Source organism: Amia ocellicauda, unplaced genomic scaffold, assembly GCF_036373705.1.
Source record: "Amia ocellicauda isolate fAmiCal2 unplaced genomic scaffold, fAmiCal2.hap1 HAP1_SCAFFOLD_36, whole genome shotgun sequence".
Classification (NCBI taxonomy): Eukaryota; Metazoa; Chordata; class Actinopteri; order Amiiformes; family Amiidae; genus Amia; species Amia ocellicauda.
Window position 1 is genome coordinate 16,663 of NW_027102931.1, and position 17,772 is coordinate 34,434.

Consider the following 17,772-nt stretch of genomic DNA (forward strand, 5'->3'; position numbering starts at 1 on the left):
TATCAAAATGGAGAGGAAATGCTAAATCCAGTCTCCCCAGGCTGAGCTTCTATTGCTGCACCTGCTGGCCCCACTATATGGATAGAGCCACACCAAGTACAAGAGTCTCCCCATTGCTATTTATATCTCCCTATCCAGTCTTCTATAGGTGTCAGGGTGGGGTGCCTATTCCCCTGCATGCTTTGAAACCTATAGCACCTGGGACGCACACTTGGGATCCGGTTCCTCTGCCCCTCACATACACATGAGGAATCCCAGGTGCTCAATACGTCATACTGTCTCTTTCATCTCATGTGTAAACTATGGACAAATACATGACTAAACGTGTTAAGTTGCTTTTCCCAGAATGCTTTGCGCCACGATATGCAAATAACGGGGACTATGATTGGCTCCCTGACATTACCCACACTGCGACTGATGCTACCCATTTCACTACCCAACAAAGACCCATAATATGCGTGTGTCTGTCTGTCTGTCTGTCAAAGTATGTGTGTGTGTGTCTGTGTGTGTCTGTGTCTGTCTGTCTGTGTGTGAAAGTGTGTGTGTGTCTGTCTGTCTGTCTGTCATGTAACTTGCACATCTGTGAGGGCACCACTAATGCAGAAAGAGATGTACACGTATTGTTTATTTTCCATATATATGTATGTATGTATGTATGCATGTCCAATTGCTTTGACAATACAAATGAATTGAATTGAGAGGGAGAGAGAGACAGACAGACAGACAGACAGAGAGACACACACACACACACACACACACACACACAGAGAGCCAGCCAGCCAGCTCAGCGATGACATGACGAGCCTCTCTCAGCTTACTGCTATGACAGCACAGAGCACGTACATTCCGTTTAACAAATCGTTAAACAAAAAAGGTTATAAACACATTGACTACAATACCGGTTAGTAAGACGAAGGTGAGTCTCTCGTTAGTATTATTAGTCAGACATTAAATAACTACGCAGGTTAGTATTTATGTCAGGTAACTTCTCGTTATATATATATCAGTCTCATTTACGTTTCGGTGCCGAGAAAGATCCTATTTGTTACCACAATTTCCCTTAACTGATTATTATTCAATGATTGAGGATAGGCAGGGCCACCAATAATCTAATGTCTATTAACTTGTGTCAATTTCAGACTAAACAGTTAAACAGGAATGAGAAGATATTTCTCGGCGTTGACAGATTTTATTTCTAAAATTATCAACAAAACAGTTTAATGCAACTCACATTTATATTTAAGAAAACTAAATGATATTACACATTCTAGAGTTATGAATCACAGATTAACATTTCTAATTGATTTCTCAAATGTCATGAATCACAAACTCCAAACTGTTAAACTTATGTGAACTTCGTCGCAGAGAGGCCTCTCTGGCTTCGGGCTCAGATAACAGCACACGGCACGAGGTCCGTGTGGTTTGGAACAAAGGCAGTCCGGTTCGGCTTTGTCCAAGAACTTCCACTCAGTCGATGCACCTGGAAGTTGGGGTTTCGCGAATGTAGAGTCTTTTCCAAACAGATTTTCCATTGGTTTGAAGGCTCCAAGGTTGTGCACAAAATCTTCTTTGTAAGCAGGGTTCCACCGTAGTTACTTGAAGACAAAGTCTTTGAGGAAAGCAGGGCCCTGTTTGTTCCAAGGGTCAAGTTTCTTAAGACTCAAATAGCTATTTAAGTGACTGACACTTTGGTATTCAGTCGACTTAGTCAATTGTCCAGCTGTAAAACTCCACTGATCAGGTGGGTCTGTAAAGTTATTTATTTAATAAAGTCCTTTAAAATAATTATTCGCTCAATCTCCTTCTCCCAGTTTAACTCTTCTGTTGCCGGCAAAGACTTGGTTGGTTTCTGATTCCGGTTCTGGCAACAGAGCTACAGGTTGAGCTGTGGCAGCGAGTTTCTGGTTCAGGTGAGAGAGAGAGAGAGAGAAAGACTGTCCGCTGTTCCTTATAGTCTGTCAGATCAGTAGGTGATTGGTCCCTGAGTTCTTGAGATTGGATTTCGGTTTCAGCCCCCAGTGTCCTATTGGAGGGAGGCTTTATTTATGACTGATGTCAATCCATGCCATCTTTTGGAAATGCCGGTTGGCCTGGGTTCGTAGCTCTATGTCGGGATTTCGGCTCTCATCCACTTCAAAGAGTTTTTATCACCTACAGGCCCCTTTCTCCAGACATCTCATAGCAGAATTCCAAACTATTTGGCCTCTTCTCGGTGCCATCCTCCCCAAAACTGTCACTTTGATGCAAACCAGTTCCAAGCTGATGAGCTAAGGAAATCTGATAACTTTGGGGGGGGAGAGGTCTTCTTTAGAACAGTGCTTCAGCTCAGAGCCCAAATGCTCTTATCCAAATACACCCAACATAACGCTACATATGTATGTATGTATGTATATATGTGTAGAAGGAAAATTAGAAATTATTTTCTTACACCTGTTTTTCTCTCTTGTATACTTAAGAAAGATACGGTCAAGCTAGAAGGTCAGCCCAGAAGATAGTTTGATTTCTGTTTGTTATTTACGATGAGAACCTTAGAGACAATGTCAAACGGTATGACCTACGTGCCTGTTCCCTAAAACCATGTGTTGACCTATGAACTCTGTTCTATAATTATATATGTTCTGCTTAGTTAGCCTTTAAGATAACATAGTAATGACTTTCTAGCATGTATGGATGTATGTATGTATGTATATATATATATATATATATATATATGTATGTATAAATGTATGTATGTCCAATTGCTTTGACAATACAAATGAATTGAATTGAGAGGAAGAGAGAGAGAGAGAGAGAGAGAGAGAAAGAGAGAGAGAGAGACAGACAGACAGACAGACAGCTCAGCGATGACATCACGAGCCTCTCTCAGCTGACTGCTATGACATCACAGAGCACGTACATTCCGTTGCTTGTCGTCTGTCAACCACTCAGTCACTGCTAGCCAGACTGTCCCTAAGACAAAGTGTACAATACTTCAATTATATCTCCTCCAGACAGATAAAGAGTATTAAGAGCTACGATAAAGTTACCCAGGAGACGTAAAAAGCTTGCATCACCTGGTATTTCCTGGAGGTCACCCATCCAAGTACTAACCAGGCCCTGGCCCGTTTAGTTTCCAAGGTCTGACGAGATCGGGCACGTTCAAAACGGTGTGGCCGCAAGCCAAGAGGCCTGGCTGCATGATGTCTCTAAAAGGCTGGAGTGTATTGACGGAACTTCCAGCAGAAAAAAAAAAAAAAAAAAGAAAAATGGATGGAAAAATATCAGTGCAGCAAAGGGTGTTGACAGTAGCTGGGTACGTGTACAATACTTCAATTATATCTCCTCCAGACAGATAGAGAGTATTAAGAGCTACGATAAAGTTACCCAGCAGACGTAAAAGCTTGCAGCACCAGGTATTTCCAGGAGGTCTCACATTCAAGTACTGACCAGGTCCTGCCCCGTTTAGCTTCCGAGATCTGACGAGATCGGGCGCGTTCAGGACGGTGTGGCCGCAAGCCGAGACGCCAGGCTGCATGATGTGTCTTAAAGGCTGGAGGGTATTGACGGAACTTCCAGCAAAAAAAAAAAGAAAAAAGAAAAATGGAGGGAAAAATATCAGTGCAGCAAAGGGTGTTGAAATTAGCCGGGTACGTGTACAATTCTTCAATTATATCTCCTCCAGACTGAAAGAGAGTATTAAGAGCTACGATGAAGTTACCCAGGAGACGTAAAAAGCTCGCAGCACCTGGTATTTCCAGGAGGTCACCCATCCAAGTACTGACCAGGCCCTGCCCCGTTTAGAATCTGAGATATGACGAGATCGGGCGCGTTCAGGACGGTGTGGCTTCAAACCGAGAAGCCTGGCTGCCTGATGTCTCATAAAGGCTGGAGGGTATTGACGGAACTTCCAGCAAAAAAAAAAGAAAAAAGAAAAATGGAGGGAAAAATATCAGTGCAGCAAAGGGTGTTAGAAAGTTGCCGGGTACGTGTACATTTCTTCAATTGTATCTCCTCCAGACAGAAAGAGATTATTAACAGCTACGATGAAGTTACCCAAGAGACGTAATAAGCTTGCAGTACCTAGTTTTTCCAGGAGGTCACCAATCCAAATACTGACCAGGCCCTGCCACGTTTTGCTTCCAAGATATGACAAGATCGGGCTCGTTCAGGACGGTGTGGCCGCAAGCCAAAAAGCCTGGCTGCATGATGTCTCTTAAAGGCTGGCGGGTATTGACGGAACTTCAAGCAAAAAAAAGAGAAATGGAGGGAAAAATATCAGTGCAGCAAAGGCTGTTGAAAGTTGCCGGGTACGTGTACAATTCCTCAATTATAACACCTCCAGACAGAAAGAGAGTATTACGAGCTACGATGAAGTTACCCAGGAGACGTAAAAAGCTTGCAGCACCTGGTACTTCCAGGAGGTCACCCATCCAAGTACTGACCAGGACCTGCCCCGTTCAGCTTACGCGATCTGACGAGATCGAGCGCGTTCAGGACGGTGTGGACACAAGCCGAGAAGCATGGCTGCATGATGTCTCTTAATGGTTGGCGGGTATTGACGGAACTTCCAGCAAAAAAAAAAAAAAAAGAAAAACGGAGGGAAAAATATCAGTGCAGCAAGGGATGTTGAAAGTAGCCAGGTACGTGTACAATACTTCAATTATATCTCCTCCAGACAGAAAGAGAGTATTAAGAGCTACGATAAAGTTACACAGGATACGTAAAAAGCTTTTATCACCTGGTATTTCCAGGAGGTCACCCATCTAAGTACTAACCAGGCCCTGGCCCGTTTAGTTTCCAAGGTCTGACGAGATGGGGCGCATTCTGGACGGTGTGGCCGCAAGCCAAGAGGCCTGGCTGCATGATGTCTCTAAATGGCTGGAGGGTATTGACAGAACTTCCAGCAAAAAAAAAAGAAAAAAGATAAATGGAGGGAAAAATATCAGTGCAGCAAAGGGTGTTAAAAGTAGCCGGGTACGTGTACAATACTTCAATTATATCTCCTCCAGACAGAAAGAGACTATTAAGAGCTACGATGAAGTTACCCAGGAGACGTAAAAGCTTGCAGCACCAGGTATTTCTAGGAGGTCACCCATTCAAGTACTGACCAGGTCCTGCCCCGTTTAGCTTCCGAGATCTGATGAGTTCGGGCACGTTCAGGACAATGTGTCCGCATGCCAAGAGGCCTGGCTGCATGATGTCTCTTAAAGGCTGGAGGGTATTGACGGAACTTCCAGCAAAAGAAAAAAGAAAAAAGAAAAATGGAGGGAAAAATATCAGTGCAGCAAAGGGTGTTAGAAAGTTGCCGGGTACGTGTACATTTCTTCAATTGTATCTCCTCCAGACAGAAAGAGATTATTAACAGCTACGATGAAGTTACCCAAGAGACGTAATAAGCTTGCAGTACCTAGTTTTTCCAGGAGGTCACCAATCCAAATACTGACCAGGCCCTGCCACGTTTTGCTTCCAAGATATGACAAGATCGGGCTCGTTCAGGACGGTGTGGCCGCAAGCCAAAAAGCCTGGCTGCATGATGTCTCTTAAAGGCTGGCGGGTATTGACGGAACTTCAAGCAAAAAAAAGAGAAATGGAGGGAAAAATATCAGTGCAGCAAAGGCTGTTGAAAGTTGCCGGGTACGTGTACAATTCCTCAATTATAACACCTCCAGACAGAAAGAGAGTATTACGAGCTACGATGAAGTTACCCAGGAGACGTAAAAAGCTTGCAGCACCTGGTACTTCCAGGAGGTCACCCATCCAAGTACTGACCAGGACCTGCCCCGTTCAGCTTACGCGATCTGACGAGATCGAGCGCGTTCAGGACGGTGTGGACACAAGCCGAGAAGCATGGCTGCATGATGTCTCTTAATGGTTGGCGGGTATTGACGGAACTTCCAGCAAAAAAAAAAAAAAAAGAAAAACGGAGGGAAAAATATCAGTGCAGCAAGGGATGTTGAAAGTAGCCAGGTACGTGTACAATACTTCAATTATATCTCCTCCAGACAGAAAGAGAGTATTAAGAGCTACGATAAAGTTACACAGGATACGTAAAAAGCTTTTATCACCTGGTATTTCCAGGAGGTCACCCATCTAAGTACTAACCAGGCCCTGGCCCGTTTAGTTTCCAAGGTCTGACGAGATGGGGCGCATTCTGGACGGTGTGGCCGCAAGCCAAGAGGCCTGGCTGCATGATGTCTCTAAATGGCTGGAGGGTATTGACAGAACTTCCAGCAAAAAAAAAAGAAAAAAGATAAATGGAGGGAAAAATATCAGTGCAGCAAAGGGTGTTAAAAGTAGCCGGGTACGTGTACAATACTTCAATTATATCTCCTCCAGACAGAAAGAGACTATTAAGAGCTACGATGAAGTTACCCAGGAGACGTAAAAGCTTGCAGCACTAGGTATTTCTAGGAGGTCTCACATTCAAGTACTGACCAGGTCCTGCCCCGTTTAGCTTCCGAGATCTGATGAGTTCGGGCGCGTTCAGGACAATGTGTCCGCATGCCAAGAGGCCTGGCTGCATGATGTCTCTTAAAGGCTGGAGGGTATTGACGGAACTTCCAGCAAAAGAAAAAAGAAAAAAGAAAAATGGAGGGAAAAATACCACTGCAGCAAAGGGTGTTGAAAGTAGCTGGGTACGTGTACAATTCTTCAATTATATCTCCTCCAGACAGAAAAAGAGAATGAAGAGCTATGATAAACTTACCCAGGAGACGTATAAAGCTTGCAGCACCTGGTATTTCCAGGAGGTCACCCATCCAAGTACTGACCAGGACCTGCCCCGTTCAGCTTACGCGATCTGACGAGATCGAGCGCTTTCAGGACGGTGTGGACACAAGCCGAGAAGCCTGGCTGCATGATGTCTCTTAATGGTTGGCGGGTATTGACGGAACTTCCAGCAAAAAAAAAAAAAAAGAAAAACGGAGGGAAAAATATCAGTGCAGCAAAGGATGTTGAAAGTAGCCGGGTACGTGTACAATTCTCCAATTATATATCCTCCAGACAGAGAGAGAGTATTAAGAGCTACGATAAAGTTACCCAGGAGACGTAAAAAGCTTGCAGCACCAGGTATTTCCAGGAGGTCTCCCATCCAAGTACTGACAAGGCCCTGCCCCGTTTAGCTTCCGAGATCGGGCGCGTTCAGGACGGTGTGGCCGCAAGCCAAAAGACCTGGCTGCATGATGTCTCTTAAAGGCTGGAGGGTATTGATGGAACTTCCAGCAAAATACAAAAGACAAAAGAAAAATGGAGGGAAAAATGTCAGTGCAGCAAAGGGTGTTGAAAGTAGCCGGGTACGTGTACAATTCTCCAATTATATATCCTCCAGACAGAGAGAGAGTATTAAGAGCTACGATAAAGTTACCCAGGAGACGTAAAAGCTTGCAGCACCAGGTATTTCCAGGAGGTCTCACATTCAAGTACTGACCAGTTCCTGCCCCGTTTAGCTTCCGAGATCTGACGAGATCGGGCGCGTTCAGGATGGTGTGGCCACAAGCCGAGATGCCTGGCTGCATGATGTCTCTTAAAGGCTGGCGGGTATTGACGGAACTGCCAGCAAAAAAAAAAAGAAAAATAGAGGGAAATATACCAGTGCAGCAAAGGGTGTTGAAAGTAGCCGGGTACGTGTACAATTCTTCAATTATATCTCCTGGAGACAGAAAGAGAGTATTAAGAGCTACGATGAAGTTACCCAGGAGACGTAAAAAGCTTGCAGCACCTGGTATTTCTAGGAGGTCTCCCATCCAAGTACTGACCAGGCCCTGCCCCGTTTAGCTTCCGAGATCTGACGAGATCGGGCGCATTCAGGACGGTGTGGCCGCAAGCCGAGAGGCCTGGCTGCATGATGTCTCTTAAAGGTTGGCGGGTATTGACGGAACTTCCAGCAAAAAAAAAAAAAAAAAAGAAAAATGGATGGAAAAATATCAGTGCAGCAAATGGTGTTGACAGTAGCTGGGTACGTGTACAATACTTCAATTATATCTCCTCCAGACAGATAGAGAGTATTAAGAGCTACGATAAAGTTACCCAGGAGACGTAAAAGCTTGCAGCACCAGGTATTTCCAGGAGGTCTCACTTTCATGTACTGTCCAGGTCCTGCCCCGTTTAGCTTCCGAGATCTGACGAGATCGGGCGCGTTCAGGATGGTGTGGCCGCAAGCCGAGATGCCTGGCTGCATGATGTCTCTTAAAGGCTGGAGGGTATTGACGGAACTTCCAGCTAAATAAAAAAGAAAAAAGAAAAATGGAGGGAAAAATATCAGTGCAGCAAAGGGTGTTGAAAGTAGCCGGGTATGTGTACAATTCTTCAATTATATCTCCTCCAGACAGAAAGAGAGTATTTAGAGCTACGATAAAGTTACCCAGGAGACGAAATAACTTGCAGCACCTGATATCTCCAGGAGGTCACCCATCCAAGTACTGACGAGCCCTTGCCCCGTTTAGCTTCCGAGATCTGATGAGATTGGGCGCGTTCAGGACGGTGTGGCCGCAAGCCAAGAGGCCTGGCTGCATGATGTCTCTTAAAGGCTGACGGGTATTGACGGAACTTCCAGCAAAAAAAAAATGGATAAAGAAAAATGGAGGGAAAAATATCAGTGCAGCAATGGGTGTTGAAAGTAGCCGGGTACGTGTACAATACTTCAATTATATCTCCTCCAGACAGAAAGAGAGTATTAAGAGCTACGATGAACTCACCTAAAGGATTATTAGGAACACCATACTAATACTGTGTTTGACCCCCTTTCGCCTTCAGAACTGCTTTAATTCTATGTGGCATTGCTTCAACAAGGTGCTGAAAGCATTCTTTAGAAATGTTGGCCCATATTGATAGGATAGCATCTTGCAGTTGATGGAGATTTGTGGGATGCACATCCAGGGCACGAAGCTCCCGTTCCACCACATCCCAAAGATGCTCTATTGGGTTGAGATCTGGTGACTGTGGGGGCCAGTTTAGTACAGTGAACTCATTGTCATGTTCAAGAAACCAATTTGAAATGATTCGACCTTTGTGACATGGTGCATTATCCTGCTGGAAGTAGCCATCAGAGGATGGGTACATGGTGGTCAAATAGGGATGGACATGGTCAGAAACAATGCTCAGGTAGGCCGTAGCATTTAAACGATGCCCAATTGGCACTAAGGGGCCTAAAGTGTGCCAAGAAGACATCCCCCACACCATTACACCACCACCACCAGCCTGCACAGTGGTAACAAGACATGATGGATCCATGTTCTCATTCTGTTTACGCCAAATTCAGACTCTACCATCTGAATGTCTCACCTCTTTTTCCTATTTGTAGTGGAGATGAGTGGTACCCGGTGGGGTCTTCTGCTGTTGTAGCCCATCCGCCTCAAGGTTGTACGTGTTGTGGCTTCACAAATGCTTTGCTGCATACCTCGTTTGTAACGAGTGGTTATTTCAGTCAAAGTTGCTCTTCTATCAGCTTGAATCAGTCGGCCCATTCTCCTCTGACCTCTAGCATCAACAAGGCATTTTCGCCCACAGGACTGCCGCATACTGGATGTTTTTCCCTTTTCACACCATTCTTTGTAAACCCTAGAAATGGTTGTGCGTGAAAATCCCAGTAACTGAGCAGATTGTGAAATACTCAGACCGGCCCGTCTGGCACCAACAACCATGCCACGCTCAAAATTGCTTAAATCACCTTTCATTCCCATTCAGACATTCAGTTTGGAGTTCAGGAGATTGTCTTGACCAGGACCACACCCCTAAATGCATTGAAGCAACTGCCATGTGATTGGTTGATTAGATAATTGCATTAATGAGAAATTGAACAGGTGTTCCTAATAATCCTGTAGGTGAGTGTATATGTATGTATGTGTATGTATGTCCAATTGCTTTGACAATACAAATGAAATGAATTGAGAGAGAGAGAGAGAGAGAGAGAGAGAGAGAGAGAGAGAGAGAGAGAGAGAGAGAGAGAGAGAGAGGGAGAGGAATATGAGCTCCTAAAAAACATTTGTTTTTATACATAAGCGGATTTAATTTGTGATTTACAAATGAATATATAGCACTATAAACATACACAGAAGACATGGAATAGAAATTCAGAAGAAAAAGTATTCAAAAAATAATAATTTTAAGAGAAACACAAAAAGAAGAAAGCAGAGAGACAGTTCAGGAAGAAAAGTCAGAAACGAAAAGCTGAAGACAAGAATTGGAGGTAAGAGACAAATAATTAAACAAAAAAATATGTATTAATAAAATAAATAAGCATTCTCAGTAGTTGACTCAGCCAATGAAAATGCAGAGCTCCGATTTGAATAGAGTGACAGTAGGAGAGAGCCCAACTGCCACTGAGACTGATAGAAATCTATCGAACAGCAGTCTGACTGCAGAGCTGCCTTTTGAAATCCGATACCCTGAAGACATTCGCTCTGCACAGGCTAAGAAGGACTACAAACAAGCTGTGATGAGAGCATCTCCTGAGACCCTCATCCTAGACTACACCGGTAAAGGAGAAAACAGGGTCAAGAACAATCTACTGTTCTACACCGCCTTTCACAAAACCCTGTGCCAGACATACCCCAATAACAACAAGAGGGGCATTAGCAGAGGCAGGCAGATCTCAGTGCTGGTAGAGAAAGACACAGACAGTGTGATGCTCACTTTTAATGTATACCACAACGGGACCATCATGGTGCAGGGCAGCGAGAGCAGCCTGGACCAATTAGCTCTCGGCTTCCACACCTCAAAGCAGCAGACTGAGGTAGAGAAACAAGAGCCAGAGCCGGCCACCCTGCAGTCTGCCCCCAGCCACACGGAGCCAGACAGTGCCCCATCTCCCACAGACTGCCCCCCTGTCTCCCCAAAACTCTCCAGCAACATTAAAACACTAAAGGAATGCCTATCAGTGCTGGAGCTGGAGTTTGCGGAGTTCAGGGAGCAGACCTTGAGCACCCTGGCCCAGACCTCCTTGTGCGATCAGTTCCGGGATGAGATGCACAGACTAAAGATGCAGCACAAGGCTGAGATCCATGAGCTGAGAGCAGCAGTGAGAGACCTGGAGGAGCAGAGCCAAACCCTGAGGACGGAGCTGCGCAGAGCGAGGGAGGAGCTGACCAGGACACCCCAGCACAGCCAGCTAAGGAGCCTGCAGAGCCAGCTGGAGGAGCTAAGAGAGGAGCTACACATCACTGGAGCACAGAGACTGCACTGCACTGACCCCACAACACCTCCAACCCCTGACGCACCCACTGATCCACCCACACTCCCCACCACTCCTGACACACCCACTATCACCAGACCTGCCACTAATACACAACCCCCTGAAACGCCACTCCCCCAAAACACACCCGCTGCCCCCACCACTCCCGACGCAAACCCGGAGTGGCAGGTCAACGCAGAGGTGGTCATTCTGAGCGAATCCAATGGGAAGTTCCTGGTTGAGAGGCGCCTCTTCCCTGGGCGAAAAGTGAAAAAGCTTTGGTGCTCCACAGCACAGAGAGCCCTGGAGCTGCTCTCCAAGAGGAGGCTTTGCCAAGTCAAACACATCCTCATCCACACCGGCACTAACGACCTGAGTGCCCGCAGGGGCGATGTGGCCTCAGCCCTGAGACAGGTAGCAACGAAAGCCACAGAGGAATTCCCAACTGCCAAAATTTCCATCTCCACACTGCTGCCCCGCACAGACGTGCCCCTGCACATCATCCAGGCCATCAACGCAGAAGTGTCCCGAAGATGTGCCCTCCTCCCCAACGTCCACCTGGCACACCACTGAGACATCCAGCCACATCACCTGTATGACCACGTCCACCTCAACAAGACGGGTGTGAGGATCATCTCAAAGGTCCTCAAGGACACAACCCTGGGCCGAAACCCCACACACCCCCACCTCGAGACCAGGAGCAAACCCCCCAGCCCCCGGCCACATCCCCAGCCACCGGCTCCACCCCAGCCCCAGCCCCTGAGACCCCGCGGCCCCATTCCCCACCCCCCCATCCCATCCCCAGAGGGCCCGTCCAGCACAGCAGAGCGGACAGCCGGGGACCAGCACAGCCACACAGCCACGCAGCAGCGGCTTCCAGAGCCTGGAGGCCCGATGCTGCCCAGCTGGCCCAGATAAGGCAACTCCTCAGTGTCATCTGTACCACACTGCTGAGTTAACTGAGCCTCAACACACATATATATGGTTGTGGAGATGGAGAGTAAGAAAAAATGTGATTTAATTATTCTGATATTTTGATGCAAAGATAAAATCTTTGAGTGATTATTATGTATATCCATATATAATTATTAATAGTAATATAATATCAGTTGTAGACCACAAATTAAACTTTCTTATGTAGAAGAGACAAGTATAATAAAATATATGAACATGTCCTTTAAAATAAGCAGTTGGAATATGCAGGGTTTACGCTCCTCAACTTTTGGAATGAAGAGCACAGGCCCTGAACTGATCAACACTGTAAATAGTTCAGATGTTTTCATTCTTGTAGAGACTTGGTGCTGTGCAGATATGTCTATACACTGGATGGATACAATGGATACAGGGAGCTGATTGTGCCCTCCTATAAAAAACCCAAAGTCAGGTGTGGCAGGGCCTCGTGGGGGATTATCGTGTGGTACAGGGAGGAGCTCCGAGCAGCCCTATGCCCAGTACAGAGAGGAGACACACACCTGTGGATGAAAATCAGAAAAGACACCCTACAAAATAACACAGATATATACCTATGTGCAATTTATATGCCACCCGCAGACTCCCCCTACTATAATGAGGAAGGCTTTCATGAGCTTCAAAACGAAATCTGCCACTTCCAGACCCTGGGCTCTGTACTGCTGTGTGGCGATCTCAATGCCAGGACTGGCAGAGAGATGGACTACATCAATACAGAGGGGAACACACACCTGTTCGGAGACTCCCCGCTGTGCCACACACACACCTCCACACTGACACAGCCACGACAGCGTGGTAAACAAGAGCAGGAAGCAGGTAGTGCGCCTATGTAAAAGCCTGGGTCTATATATCATCAATGGCAGGACCAGGGGGTACTCTCTGGGGAGATTCACATACTGCTCGGCTCTGGGCAGCAGTGTGGTGGACTACGCCATAACTGACCTGGACCCACAAGCCAACAATGCGTTTATAGTCAGACAACAATCTCCACTATCAGACCACAGCCAAATAACACTTTACCTAAAAAGATCAGCGCAGCCAAAAGTCAGAGCCAAACTTCCCACAAAACTGGTCTCCCTGCCACCCAGTTAGAGATGGTCAGAGCCCAGCACAGAGAACTACACAAGAGCCCTGAATAGTGATGAGATTGAAAACATGTTAGACAGATATCAATCCTCACACTATCAAATAAACCAAAACGGAATAAACTCAGCCACCAAAACACTGAATGAAATATTTGAGAGACTGGCTTTAAAATCAAACATTAAAACAATTAAAAACCAAAATATGAAATCGTCTAAAAGAAAAAAAGAACAGTGGTGTGACCAGGAGTGTGAAACTTCTAGGAAACACCTGAGACATCTCTCCAACACTAAACACAGAGAGCCCGACAACCAGGAGGCTCGCCTCAGCTACTGCCAGGCCCTGCGGCACTACAAGCAACTCCTCAGTAAGAAAAAAGACCACTATATGGGCAGAATAAATACCCCAAAAACAAAAAATGAAATACCAATTCAAAATGGAGAAATCTGGAAAACACACTTTGAAAAACTTTAACAAAATGTTGAAAACAATCCAAAGCCAGAACAGGTTAAAATATTAAAAAACCTAAATAAATTGGAAGAAATCATTAAGAATAACCAAAATCCCTTAGATAACCCATTTACAATACAGGAACTAAAACATCAACTCAAAATCCTCAAACCCAGGAAAGCCAGCGGCCCCGACAGCATCAGCCCTGAGATGCTGAAGCACAGCAGCCCGCAGCTGCAGGAGGCTCTGCTCAAACTCTTTAACCTGGTGCTGAGAGCCGGGTGTTTCCCTGAGGTCGGGAATCAAGGATTGATCACCCCGATTTTTAAAAGTGGAGACAAATTAGACCCCAATAACTACTGGGGCAGCTGTGTGAGCAGTAACCTGGGGAAGGTGTTCTGCAGTATCATCAACGCCCAGATACTGGCCTTCCTTACCAAGCACAGTGTCCTGAATAAGAGTCAGATTGGCTTCCTACCAAAACACAGCACAACCGATCATATTTACACTCTACACACCCTCATAAATAAATATACCCAAAACAATAAAGGAAAAATATTTGCCTGTTTTGTAGACTTTAGAAAGGCATTTGACTCAATCTGGCACAAGGGATTATTTTATAAACTTCTACAGAGTGGTGTAGGGGGTAAAGTTTATGACATCATTAAATCAATGTATTCTGAAAACAAATGCGGAGTTCAAATTGGCAACTCAAGAACAGAGTTCTTCACTCAGGGGCGGGGAGTGAGACAGGGCTGCAGTCTGAGTCCAACACAGTTCAACATCTACATCATCGAGTTGGCCACAGTGTTGGAGCAGTCTGACGCCCGCAGCCTAACTCTCCATGACACAGAGATCAAGTTCCTGCTCTACGCAGACGACCTGGTGCTGCTGTCGCCCACAGAGCAGGGGCTTCAGCAGAACCTGGCGCTGCTAGAGCAGTACTGTCAGAAATGGGCCCTGGCAGTCAATCTGGACAAGACCAGAGTTATGGTTTTCCAGAAAAAAGCCCCATCTCAGGGAAACAGGTACCGCTTCACTCTGGGCAGCACTGGATTAGAGCACTGCACCAGATACAACTACCTTGGCCTGACCATCAGTGCGTCAGGGAGCTTCAGCCTGGCTATAAACGCATTAAAAGACAAGGCACGCCGGGCATTTTATGCCATAAAGACACAATTTGGGAAAACAACAATACCAATAACTATTTGGATTAAAATATTAAACTCCATCATCCAACCAATCCTGCTATATGGGAGCGAAGTGTGGGGTCCCCTCATGAACCTCAATAACAACAATTGGGACAAAAGCCCCATGGAAATATTCCACCTAGAATTTAATAAAAACATCTTACACGTACACAGAAACGCCCCCACGGCTCTGAGGCTCACAGAGCCCGAACACACAATGACCAAAACAACAACAATTGGGAAAATTGACATGTACCTGAAAAGCAAATACACAAAAGATTAGAGACACGAATTAGAATTACAAAACAAATTGGAATGCTACCGGGCCCTGAATAGAAACATTACATTGGCTGAATACTTAAAAATCCAAAATATAAAAGAGAGACAAAATCTAACTAAATACAGGCTCAGTGACCACAGCCTCGCCATTGAAAAAGGCCGCTACAGAAAATTCTGGGTTGCCAGAGAAGAGCGGCTGTGCAGCCAGTGTGACCTAGGGGAGGTCGAAACACAGGCGCATTTCCTGCTGTCCTGCCCTAAATACACAAAAATCAGGGAGACATACTTTAAAATATTAAAAATGCATATCCCTGAGTTCAGCATGATCCCCGATTGCTGCAAACTCCCCGTCCTGCTGGGAGAGGAGGAGCGCACTGCCTTCTTAGCAGCGCAATATGTATCCACCTGCCACAGCCTGCGAGACAGTGTGTAGACACCAGCCTGTGGCACTCCATTTGCAAAACAAAATAAAAACTGATTTTTCTGATGTCATGACACAAATTTTGATACAAACAACAAATATGGTTTATATCCTACTTAATTTTATTTCAATGTGTACTATATTTGTTCCACTGAATCTTGTATTGCAATGTTTTGTCTTGATTGATAGAACATTTGTATCTGCTTTGGCAATATTGTGATAGATCATGCCAATAAAGCACCTTTGAATTGAATTGAAATGAATTGACAGACAGACAGACACACGCACACACACACACACACACACACACAGAGCCAGCCAGCCAGACAGCCAGCCAGCTCAGCCATGACATCACGAGCCTCTCTCAGCTGACTGCTATGACATCACAGAGCACGTACATTCCGTTGCTTGCCGTCTGTCAACCACTCAGTCACTGCCAGCCAGACTGGCTGGCTGGCTGGATGGGGGGGCTGCTTGCTGCTGCTGCGTATCTTAGCAAGCTAATTTGCCTGACCGGCCTTCCTATTCCTCTGCCCAAATGCCCACCTAAGCCCAATCTGCTGTTCACCTGGATCACAGCTCCGCCCCAACAAGGCAGATCCTCCCAAAAATGGTACAAACTGATCCACGTTCCCCTCCACGGAAAGCTTTAGCCCAAAATAAGGGACACATTCTGTAACAACATAACGAATGCCCACCCAACCTGTGACAAAACTGATAAAAAAGAAAAACGGTCAGTCCTCCTGGTGGAGGGACACACAGCCACCCTGGCTGCCCAATATGTCAGCGCCTACCACAGCCTGAGGGACACAGTGACACACGAGCACCGGCTGTAAATATAATGTAAATACTCGTTTGTAATGCATGTCATTGTATTTCAAAAAGGAATCTGGAAATAGTAAACCTATTTTCTTTATTTGAATGTATTAAAGATCACATTTTATTACATTTTCTTTTTCTGTAATTCATTACATTATATTGAGATTCATAATTCTATTATTTATTTTCCGTATGTATGTATGTATGTATTATTGTATGGAAGGAAAGTTAGAAATGATTTTCTCAAACCTGTTTTTCTCTCTTGTATACTTAAGAAAGATAAGGTCAAGCTAGAAGGTCAGGAGGCCATAAGGTAGTTTGATTTCTGTTTGTTATTTACGATGAGAACCTTGGAGACAATGTCAAACGGTATGACCTACGTGCCTGTTCCTTAAAACCATGTGTAGATCTATGAACTCTGTTCTATAATGAAATATGTTCTGCTTAGTTAGCCTTTAAGATAACATAGTAATGATTTTCTAGCATGTATGTATGTATGTATGTATGTCCAATTGCTTTGACAATACAAATGAATTGAATTGAGAGGGAGAGAGAGAGAGAGAGAGAGACAGACAGACAGACAGACTGACAAACACAAACAGACACACACACACACACACACACACAGACACACACACAGCCAGCCAGCCAGCCAGCCAGCCAGCTCAGCGATGACATCACAAGCCTCTCTCAGCTGACTGCTATGACATCACAGAGCATGAACATTCCGTTGCTTGCCGTCTGTCAACCACTCAGTCACTGCCAGCCAGACTGGCTGGCTGGCTGGATGGGGGGGCTGCTTGCTGCTGCTGTGTACCTTAGCAAGCTTATTTGCTTGACCGGCCTTCCTACTCCTCTGCCCACATGCCCACCTATGCCCGATCTGCTGTTCACCTGGATCACAGCTCCGCCCCAACAAGGCAGATCCTCCCAAAAATGGTACAAACTGATCCACGTTCCCCTCCACAGAAAGCTTTAGCCCAAAATAAGGGACACATTCTGCCCAATATGTCAGCGCCAACCACAGCCTGAGGGACACAGTGACACACGAGCACCGGCTGTAAATATAATGTAAATACTCGTTTGTAATGCATGTCATTGTATTTCAAAAAAGGAATCTGGAAATGGTATACCTATTTTCTTTATTTGTATGTATTAAAGATCACATTTTATTACATTTTCTTTTTCTGTACTTCATTACATCTTATTGTGATTCATAATTCTATTATTTATTTTCCGTGTATATGTATGTATGTATGTATTGTGACAAACCAAGGGGCAGGGTCATACATGGCAGATATGTCAGGCCAGGTCTGCTGCAAGGTGTGTACTCTAGGGTAGAATACCGACCCTAGGCAACTACACTCCCCAGAAACCCTCAGGCAGCCATTCTAGCACCTAATGTGGTCACTTGG

The 17,772-nt window shown here is 45.4% G+C and overlaps 1 non-coding gene and 13 pseudogenes across 1 annotated transcript; all 14 read right to left on the reverse strand.

The window, feature by feature from the left end:
• Window positions 1–3,041: 3,041 nt before the first annotated feature.
• LOC136733522 (uncharacterized) lies at window positions 3,042–3,160 on the reverse strand (annotated as a pseudogene).
• A 217-nt stretch (window positions 3,161–3,377) lies between these two features.
• On the reverse strand, window positions 3,378–3,496 carry LOC136733391 (uncharacterized; annotated as a pseudogene).
• A 216-nt stretch (window positions 3,497–3,712) lies between these two features.
• Window positions 3,713–3,831, reverse strand: LOC136733752 (uncharacterized; annotated as a pseudogene).
• A 541-nt stretch (window positions 3,832–4,372) lies between these two features.
• On the reverse strand, window positions 4,373–4,491 carry LOC136733701 (uncharacterized; annotated as a pseudogene).
• A 214-nt stretch (window positions 4,492–4,705) lies between these two features.
• LOC136733771 (uncharacterized) lies at window positions 4,706–4,824 on the reverse strand (annotated as a pseudogene).
• Window positions 4,825–5,038: 214 nt separating this feature from the next.
• LOC136733665 (uncharacterized) lies at window positions 5,039–5,157 on the reverse strand (annotated as a pseudogene).
• A 542-nt stretch (window positions 5,158–5,699) lies between these two features.
• LOC136733702 (uncharacterized) lies at window positions 5,700–5,818 on the reverse strand (annotated as a pseudogene).
• Window positions 5,819–6,032: 214 nt separating this feature from the next.
• On the reverse strand, window positions 6,033–6,151 carry LOC136733772 (uncharacterized; annotated as a pseudogene).
• A 549-nt stretch (window positions 6,152–6,700) lies between these two features.
• Window positions 6,701–6,819, reverse strand: LOC136733646 (uncharacterized; annotated as a pseudogene).
• Window positions 6,820–7,032: 213 nt separating this feature from the next.
• On the reverse strand, window positions 7,033–7,141 carry LOC136733642 (uncharacterized; annotated as a pseudogene).
• Window positions 7,142–7,356: 215 nt separating this feature from the next.
• On the reverse strand, window positions 7,357–7,475 carry LOC136733549 (uncharacterized; annotated as a pseudogene).
• A 209-nt stretch (window positions 7,476–7,684) lies between these two features.
• On the reverse strand, window positions 7,685–7,803 carry LOC136733328 (5S ribosomal RNA). Its single transcript, XR_010810218.1, has one exon. It is a non-coding gene; the product is annotated as a 5S ribosomal RNA (ribosomal RNA).
• Window positions 7,804–8,018: 215 nt separating this feature from the next.
• LOC136733544 (uncharacterized) lies at window positions 8,019–8,137 on the reverse strand (annotated as a pseudogene).
• Window positions 8,138–8,352: 215 nt separating this feature from the next.
• LOC136733699 (uncharacterized) lies at window positions 8,353–8,471 on the reverse strand (annotated as a pseudogene).
• Window positions 8,472–17,772: the final 9,301 nt, after the last annotated feature.